Source organism: Dipodomys ordii, unplaced genomic scaffold (genome assembly GCF_000151885.1).
Source record: "Dipodomys ordii isolate 6190 unplaced genomic scaffold, Dord_2.0 Scaffold17, whole genome shotgun sequence".
NCBI classification, from domain to species: Eukaryota; Metazoa; Chordata; class Mammalia; order Rodentia; family Heteromyidae; genus Dipodomys; species Dipodomys ordii.
The window spans coordinates 19,624,410-19,633,980 of record NW_012267233.1 but is presented as its reverse complement, the minus strand read 5'-3'; positions in this window follow the sequence as shown (position 1 = coordinate 19,633,980).

The following is a 9,571-nucleotide window of genomic DNA, read 5'->3' as shown; positions in this document are numbered from 1 at the left end:
AGCCTCCTGAGTAGCTAGGATTACAGGCGTGAGCCACCAGCGCCCGGCTTGAAATTTTCTTAAAAGAGACCCAGAAATACAACAAATCAAAGAAAGTTTGGACAAATGGCATTGCATGAAATTGCAGAGCTTCTGCATGGCAAAGGACATAGCTAGAAAGATCAATAGAAAGCCCACGGATTGGGAGAAGATCTTCACTAGCCATAAAACAGACAAAGGTCTCATATCTAAAATATACCTGGAACTCAAAAAATTAAATCCCCCAACAACAAATTCTCAAAGAAACAACTGGGCTAAGGACTTAAAGAGAAACTTCTCTGAAAAAGAAAGAAGGATGGCCAACAGACACATGAAGAAATGCTCAACCTCTCTAGCCATAAAGAAATACAAATCAAAACAACATTGAGATATTACCTCACCCCAGTTAGAATGACTATAATCAAGAACTTTAATAACAACAGATGTTGGAGCGGATGTGTACAGAAGGGAACCTTACTGCATTGTTGGTGGGAATGTAAACTTGTTCAACCACTTTGGAAAGCAGTATGGAGGTTCCTCAAAAGACTTCACATAGAGCTCTCCTATGACCCAGCAATCCCACTTTTGGGCAATTACCCAAATGATCACAAACAAGATCATAGTAAATCTACCAGCACAACTATGTTTATTGCAGTATTATTTACCATAGCTAAGATATGGAGCCAACCCAGATGCCCCTCAGTAGATGAATGGATCAAGAAAATGTGGTATATATACACAATGGAATTCTATGCCTCTATCAGAAAGAATGACATTGAAAGGACTTGGAAAAAATTGTATTAAGTGAAGTAAGCCAGACCTAAAGAAACATAGGTCCCATAGTTTCCCTTATTTGCAGTCACAAGTATATGTCTGAGAAAAGCAGAAATGATCAGATAAGTTGACGTTAGGCAAAATGAAGCCCAAGATAAAGACTCAAATGTTTTTTTTTCTTGCGATTGCTTCTAACATATTAATAATATGATTTCTTTGTTGCTTTGTATGTTCCTCCCCCATGGTATAACCCCTGTTTTCACTGTATTTGATGTTGGTATAATTTGTGGAGGGGAAGGGGAAAAACAAGTTGTTTAAATAGGGGTACAGGTGGACCCATTGCAACAATGAGATGTACAAGAAGTTATGTCTTCAAACGAACTTTATAACATTGGTATGGGGTGGGGCTTTGGGGGGAGTGGGCGGCGTGCAGGAGATGTTAAGGGGAAACAAAGGAGGAGGCATCAATGCTTGATAAGAAATGTACTCATTACCTTGCCCATGTAATTGTAACCCCTCTGTACGGTAATTTCACAATGAAAAAGAAAGATATCTTCTTTGAATCACTTCATCTAGTTCACCAGGAATTGTATATTACCTATGTAGCTGCCTTAATGTTGGCTCAGATAAATGCCTGTAGAGTGGGTTGGCCTCATCTTGACATTAAAGTTGACAAGACTGATAAAGAGAACACTATAACTCAAAGAAGTCATAATATAGAAGAAGTGAGATTGGAAACTGGGTGTGGATCAACATTTTAAACATGATCACCCATATCAAAATTGAAAGACATTATTATTATTTAACTAAAATTACTCATGCTCATCTTTAAAATTATTGAATTATTTCATTTTTTAAAAGTTCTTTTTAGGAAGTGGCGCTGTAGCTCAAGTGGTAGAGCGCTTGCCTTGAGCTGAAGAGCTGAGGGACAGTGCCCAAGCCCAGAGTTCAAGCCCCACGACTGACCAAAAAAAAAAAAAAAAAAAGAAAGAAAAGTTCTTTTTAAAAAGTCCTTTTAAGAAGTGTCTTTTTTCCTTTTTAATCTATATGCATGTTTTTACACCTTTTATGTTTATTTTTATTATATATTTTTATTGTAAAGATACTGCACAGAGGGGTTATGATTACATGAGTAAGGTAATGAGTACATTTCCTGTTGAGCATTGTTACCCCCTCCTTTGTTTTTCCCCTACCATTCCTTCCCTTCCCCTTCATCCGCCAAAGTTTTAAAGTTCATTTTCAACATAGTGTCTTGTATGTCTTATTGTTACAATGGGTCAACCTGTATCCTTGTTTCAACATTTTTTATTGCCCTTCCCCTCCCCAAATTAGAAAGATGTATATATAAGATGCAGGGCACCAGAATTAAATGCAGTGAAAACAGAGGTTATTCCACGGGGGAAAAATATACAAAAGAACCAAAAAAATCACATAGTACATTAAAACAACAGCAAAAAAGATAAAACCTCTTGTGTCCCTATCTTGAAGTTCATGTCACTTAGCACTATGTTATATGGTCATATGTGCATAGTGTTTGACCTTTTCTACTTGTCTGATAAGATTATCCCAGATGTATACTAGTTATTGTAAATAAGGGACACCATGGGACCTATGTTTCTTTGGGCCTGGCTTACTTCACTGAATATGATTATTCCCAAGTCTTTCCATTTCCTAACAAAACGAGGCATATATATCTATATATCATATCAGATATATAGATATATAGATATATATCATGTTTCCTTGATCCAGTCATCTAAGAGGGGCATCAGGGTTGGTTCCATATCTTAGCTATGGTGACTGATGCTGCAATAAACATAGTTGTGCTGGTAGCTTTAGTATGGGCTTGTTTGTGATCCTTTGGGTAAATGCCAGAATGTGGGATTGCTGGGTCATAGGGGAGCTCTATTTACCCATGAGGTACTATACAAGGCAGTGGGCTGAATTATGAAGATACTTAGAGGACTTCAGCATAATAAAGAAGAAATATATAAACATATTTTTAGTAGAGATATACAGTGTGTCCTTTTATATTGGATCTAATTTCTAATTTGTATTTTTTCTAAAGCCTGTATTAAAAAAAAATCAATTCAACTTCAGTTAGAGAAGGGACCCAAGGTGATGTATTCAATCATCCAGAGATTTCTAGCCTTGTGCTCAAAGATTAAAATTGACTGAGCCTGTCAGGCCTACTATTACAGCTGCAAGGTACACACCCTAAGGATGTCTCTTGGTGTGCTGAGAAATAACAATTATCAATGACATGATCTCCACCCTCAACCAACCCACACCTAGTGAGACTCCTACATAAGCAATATATGACCAACTTTAACCCATGCCTGAAAGCAGTTTATTGTTTTATTACAGCAAGTCTCTCTGGCTATGCACCCTGAAAAACATAGTAAAGGAGATCCTGAATGGTTGAATTTAACATTTTGCAACTTGGCTGCACTCTATTCTCAGTAATGTCTAATGAAGTTTTTTGTATATTTTAAAGACAAGTAACCTAAGTAATGAAGAAAAAGAAGAAGATAGCATTCCAAGAAATGCCTATCCTGGATGGTGTTATCTTGGAAACAAAATGAAATCCTAAGAGTAGTCAGGAAGCATTTTCTGTAAATTTAGGGTCAGAGAGCAAACATTTTAGGTTTTCCTAGCCATGTTGTCTTGGGCACAGTGACTCAAAAATCTATCTTTGTAGCCTAAACACAGTTATATTTAATATTTAGATATGTGAATAGTGTATGCTCCATTCTAACTTAATTTACAAACCCTAAAACTTGAATTTTATACTTTTCAGTAGTCATACTATCTTACTTAATCACTTTTCAGATATTCAAGAATGTGCAAATTATTTTTAGCCCACAAACTGAATGATGAACAAGCAAGATAGACCAGACTTGCTCCACACTGCACATCATTTGTTAACCTTGGCCAACATGGCTGTCTACAGAAATAGACATCCTTAGTGAAGAGGATAAGTATATACTAGAATTTAGGAATGAAGAACATTACCAGTCTCCTTGGGTCTGCAGCATCAAAGTTAATTCACGCTGTAATTCTTCCCTAGACTCTTCTTTTCACTTGCATCAGTTCAAACTCAGATTCCAATCTCTAAGAATCACATTAAATGTCCCCTTTCCATGTATCTTATTATATATCCTGTATTTTCCAAAATCATATTCCAGAGGATGTAGTGTTCAGGTGATATTTAGAAAACAGCTAGCTTTTCATCCCTTTAGAAAAGAACATGTAGATACTAGAGATATCCCAGCCTCCAAGGCAAGGAAAATGGGCTCAGAAAAAAAAAAATCTCTAAAAGGATAGCAAATAGTAGAAACTCAAGTGAGGCCAAAGTATCGCAGGGGTATTACAGGTTCAGGAATATTTCAGTAAATCTGGAAAGTCAATCTGCAAGGCAAGGCAGCCCTGTGGGATCTAAACCAAGAACAACTAGGCTCAGCAAACCAAGGCTCCAGCCATAGCACTAAAGCTTTTGTTTCTACTGGACAGTGAAGAGAAATTATAGAGATACTTCAGTCCTGAAAGACCTACATTATGAGGACCAGGGTTCAAAGCAGGATTCCTACACACACACACTGGAAATATGTATAATAATGATAACAATAATAGTAACACAATTAAAAACAACATTAATATGACTCATAAAAATAATAGTAACTGACTTGTGGAACTAAAACTTTTTCATGCAAGTACTTAATATTTAAATTAAAAATAACAATAATATCAATAAATAGCTAATGATCTTGAAGAATTACACCAGCCCAATAGTAAATTAAGTTTTATATGTGTTACTTTACTTAGTCCTAAAACAATACTATATATATATACATATGCACACACCTATATATGGAACAATACATATACAAACATATATTTGTTTGGATGATAGTCAAATTTTCAAAAGAAAAAGTAGAAAATAGTTCTAAATTTGGGGAATATGTCAAACAATATAAGCCCTAAAATTGTAATAATGAATTTGCCATTACAAAGTTAGCATTAACCTTATAGTCTTTTAGGAGAATGGTAGAAAAAGAATCTAAAAGCCAGTGAGTTGAATGTAAAATAATATTGGAAATATTAAAGAGAGAACAGTCTCAGGAAAGTGTCTCAAGAAACACCAGGTCTCTGTTACACCACAGGACAGGGTAATATTCGCTCAAAATGGACACTGTTTTGTAAAGTAAATAGGAAGTCCTTGTTTTTTTTTCAACAAAAGTATCTAGAGTATATAGGCTAACTATTCTTCAATTTTTAGGTCTAAATTCAGATACTGTTCCTCTAGTATTTCCAGATGGTATAAGAAGCTACTCTTGCAACAAGCTTCTACTACATTCTGTGAATTGCAATAGCATGCTTTGTATTTGTCGAATTATCTTTACCTTTTGTCTATCTCATGAGTAAAATATCAATCATTACTTCATAAGGGTTGTTAAACAGTCCTTATATGACCATATAAGATGATGCTAAGTGAAATGAACCCCAAGATATGGGCACAAGAGGTTGTTGTTGTTGGTGGTGGTGGTGGTAGTGGTGGTGGTGGTGTTCTTAACATATTATGTGTTTTTTTTTGTTTCTTTTGTATGTTCTTCCCCCTATGGTATATCCCCTGTTGTCACTGCATTTGATTCTGGTGTCCTGCATCTTGTATATACATTGTTCTAATTTGGCAAGGGGAAAGCGGAAAACAAAATGCTGAAATAGGGACACGGGATGACCCATTGCAACCATGATACCCACAAGACACTAGGTTGGAAATGAACTTTACAACTTCCTGGGGGGGGGAGTAATTGTAGGGGAGGTGGGGGAGGGAAGGGATAGTAGGAAAAAAACAAAGGCAAGGTAACAATGCTTGAAGAGCAATGTATTAATTACCTTATTTATGTAACTGTAAACCCTCTATACAGCATCTTTACAGTAAAATAAAATGTTTTTAAAAGTGCTTGATAAATAAGAAATGTTACAATCCTTGTTATCATGGTATCACTAGAGGAATCTTTATCACCGAAGTAAGAAAAGAAATAGGTTTTGTCCACAATGTTTAGAATAACACCCAGGATTGAATTGTGGTCAAAGTCCTGGGCAAAAGTCAGTGATATCATCTAAATAAACAAAATGAGCATGTTACTATATGCCTTCGAATTCAGTTATGGGGGAGCAGTAGGATATTTGAGCACTGTCATCCCTGAAGAAAAGTCCCTACCTGAAAAAATAACTAAAGCATACATAGGTTTGGGACTTTGGGACATGATTTATACATTTCTTTTTTTTTTCTTGTGAAAATACCATACAGAGGGGTTACAATTACATGGGCAAGGTAATGAGTGCATTTCTTATCAAGCATTGTTGCATCCTCCTTTGTTTCCCCTTCCCATCCCTTCCCATCTCCCAGCCACCCTTCCTGAGCCCACCTCCCCAAGTTGTAAAGTTCGTTTATCAACATAACGTCTTGTACATCTCATTGTTGCAATGGGTTTGATGGGTTTGGGACATGATTTAAGTGGTAAACAACCTGCCTAGCAGGACATACATATGTGTGTGTGTATACACATATACACTTATGTGTGTATATATGTATGTATACATTCATACATATACCACATACATATACACGTATATATAAACATAAATATATTTCATTTGTAATATTTCAAGATAGTAACAATCTAATATTATAAAATGCTAAATTACATTTTTACAATGAAGCATTTAGCAACTGTTTAACTTGATAAGAATTTGCTTATATCATGTTTATTGTAATGAAAGTTTATTCATAAGACAATGAGCTACAGGCATATACAGAGTATAATGCCATTTTTGTTCTTTGAGAAAGTAGATGGTAGTTTGTGAGGCCAAAGCTAGTAGTTTTTCCAAAGTCCTCTATTCTACAAACTATTCATCATCTGCTCCAGTGTTTTCTCTTGAATCTTACAGTTCTCTGTCTATATCACTGTCATCATAATCTTCTTTTAGAAGCTACAGAATTTTCCATGTTCACATTCAGGTTTTGACATTTGCCAGTGTTGTCCTTCTGAAGGGCAGGGGCTTTTTAGAGAGATATAAAGTGGTCTTTCTTAATTGCCAGTCTAAAGTTGGCGTCGTGCTTTTCAGACAAGGTCTGAGTTCCTTGGCATCACATGTTGGAACATTAAAGCTGTAATTTCTAACTATATGTCTCTGCAGTTCATTTCTTATGGCCACTTGTCTCCAGAATTTGACTTCAAGCCAAACTGAACATTTCCTAAGCTTACCACGTTCACTTCTATGCATCGATGCACAAGCAGCTTTATCTACTGAAAGTAAACTTGTCTCTTCATCTGGTTGCTATTCATCTTCTACAGAGATAAAATCATTGCTGCTTAAAATCAAAACCAACAAACATCTCTTCTGTTAATGCAGGCATTCATCTCAGCTATAAACTATAGTTCCACATTTAGAAACAGATATGGGAGAGTGGAAGATTGAAATTTGCAAGGTCTCTGTCAGCTTTCTATGTAACTAAACAAGAACAAGAGTGAACCAAGCATGTGACACTTAGGTTAAAAACACATTTGTAAGTCTTTTGTAGACAAAAGAATATCACACTTAGAAAAGGATTAAGAGCTACATTTTTGCATAAATCAAGAGCGTATATTTAAGCTAAAGCATTAAAGCGGTAGAGATTCAAGGTACTCTTAAGAGACAAATGGAGATGAGCATCTTTACAGAAGGCCAGGGCCCAGGGAGGAGCCCATGCAGTGAGAAATTGCCATAACTGTACTCATCACAGAAGGCCACCTACCCTAAGCCCTTTTGGCAAGTGAGTACAAGTGTGGTCCTCCAGCTCTTGTGCACACTGCCTACCACCTCACAGTGGCATACTTCCTGCAATGCTTGCCTAAGCCAGAAATGTCTGAGAGCTTTCACCTGCTTCCAAGAAATAGTCTGCAATGACTAATTTGGGTACAAAAGCCTGCACCTTTGGGCAGTATCAAGAATAACCATGGCACCACTTTTCGATTCCAAGCTTACATATGATCCATTGAACTCACATTTTTATCTGGTGTTCTGTCCCATTAACTTCCAGATTCTGCAAGAGTAATTCTTTCAACTGTCCAAGAATCATTTTCTCAGGTTGTATTACTAAGGAACAATATAAAAGTTTTGAAGCTATGAACATGCAATAGTAAACTTTAAAACTCAGGGAATCATATTTTCTCTCTGTTTCCTTCCTTATAGCTGGTGTTCTACCACTTGAGTGATACCCACATTAGACAATATTGACAGTTACTCAGAGATGGAGTCTTGCAGACTTTTCTTCCTGGGCTGGCTTTGAACTTAGAATCTTTCAGATCTCAGCCTCCTGAATAGTTAGAATTACAGGCATGAACCACTACTGCCTGGCAAACCTCAGTGTATTTTTTATTATAGAGAGAAAAACTCCTCCTCTTGTAAAACTTCCCTCAAAACACATCTTCAAATCAAACACAAGTAGTTTACATCAGTTTGATATAAAGTTGAAGGAAAAAAATAGCTACATGCAATAGGTCAATGAACTTTACAGCTTGGTGGGGAGGGACATTAGGGGGAAAGGGGAAGAAAAATGAGGGAGGGGGTAACAATGTTTGACAAGAAATGTACCCCTACCTTACATATGTAACTGTAACCCCCTGTACACCAGTTTGACAATCAAATTAAATTAAAAATAGGTCATTAAGTGGGTTAGGGACTCCAGAAAGTACAATGCAAGCAGAACCCAAAAAGAACGTACTCGCTGTCTGACTTATGTAACTGTAACCCCTTTGTACTTCACCTTTATAATAACCATTTTTAATAGGCAACAAAAGAAGAAGAACCCAAGATCAACAGGCAACCAACGAGGTATAAGAGTCAGAGTAAACTCAGTGGCGTCCCTGGCCAGTTAGATTCCCCATAGGAACACTAGTGAGGCTAATTCTCCATTGATCATGGGACTTCATTCACAAATGTGTTATGTATTTGCTTTCTTCTTATTCTAGTCTGGATGTGAGATGTTATTGCAGAATTTCATCTCAGTGTTTAGAGGTGGAGCTTTAAGAGGTGGTTATATCATGATGTCTCTGAACTCATTAACATGTTCCTTCATTGATGGATTTATAATTTAGGGAATTGTTGAATAGACATATTAAGAGGCAGGGCCTACTTGGAGGAAGCAGGCCATTGAGGATATGCTTTGAAGAATGTATCTTCTCTCTCACTCTCACTCTTTCCCTCCATCTTTCTCTTCCTAACTCATTCTCCCTCCATCCTTCCTCTCCCTCTTCATTTTCCCGCTGTCCCTCTCCCTTCCCCCTCCTTCCCCCATCTTCTCTTTCTCTGTTTTCTGATTGCCATGTCATGTGATGAGCAGCTTTCCTTCACTATGCCCTTCTGACATGATGGCTGTCATTACAAATGAAAGCATTGGAGGTACTGCATGGTTGACTGAAATTTCAGAAACTACGAGCCACAAATCTTTCCTGAAATTATTTCTCTCAGGTATTAATCAGAGCAATGAAAATCTTATTAATATGCTTGTGTCATTTTGCCACATACACTCATGCTTCCTGGGATTACATTCTGAAGAAATTACTTGAATGCAAGTTTTGTATCCAGATCTGCTTTAGAAGGAACCCAAATTCAGGTAGGAATCAGGCAAGTTTTATTTTTCTTTGAAGATTTAATTTGCACTTCACTTTTCTTCATAGTATAATTTTTAATTTTTTTGCTTTTTACATTTTTTAATTGCCACAGTGACATT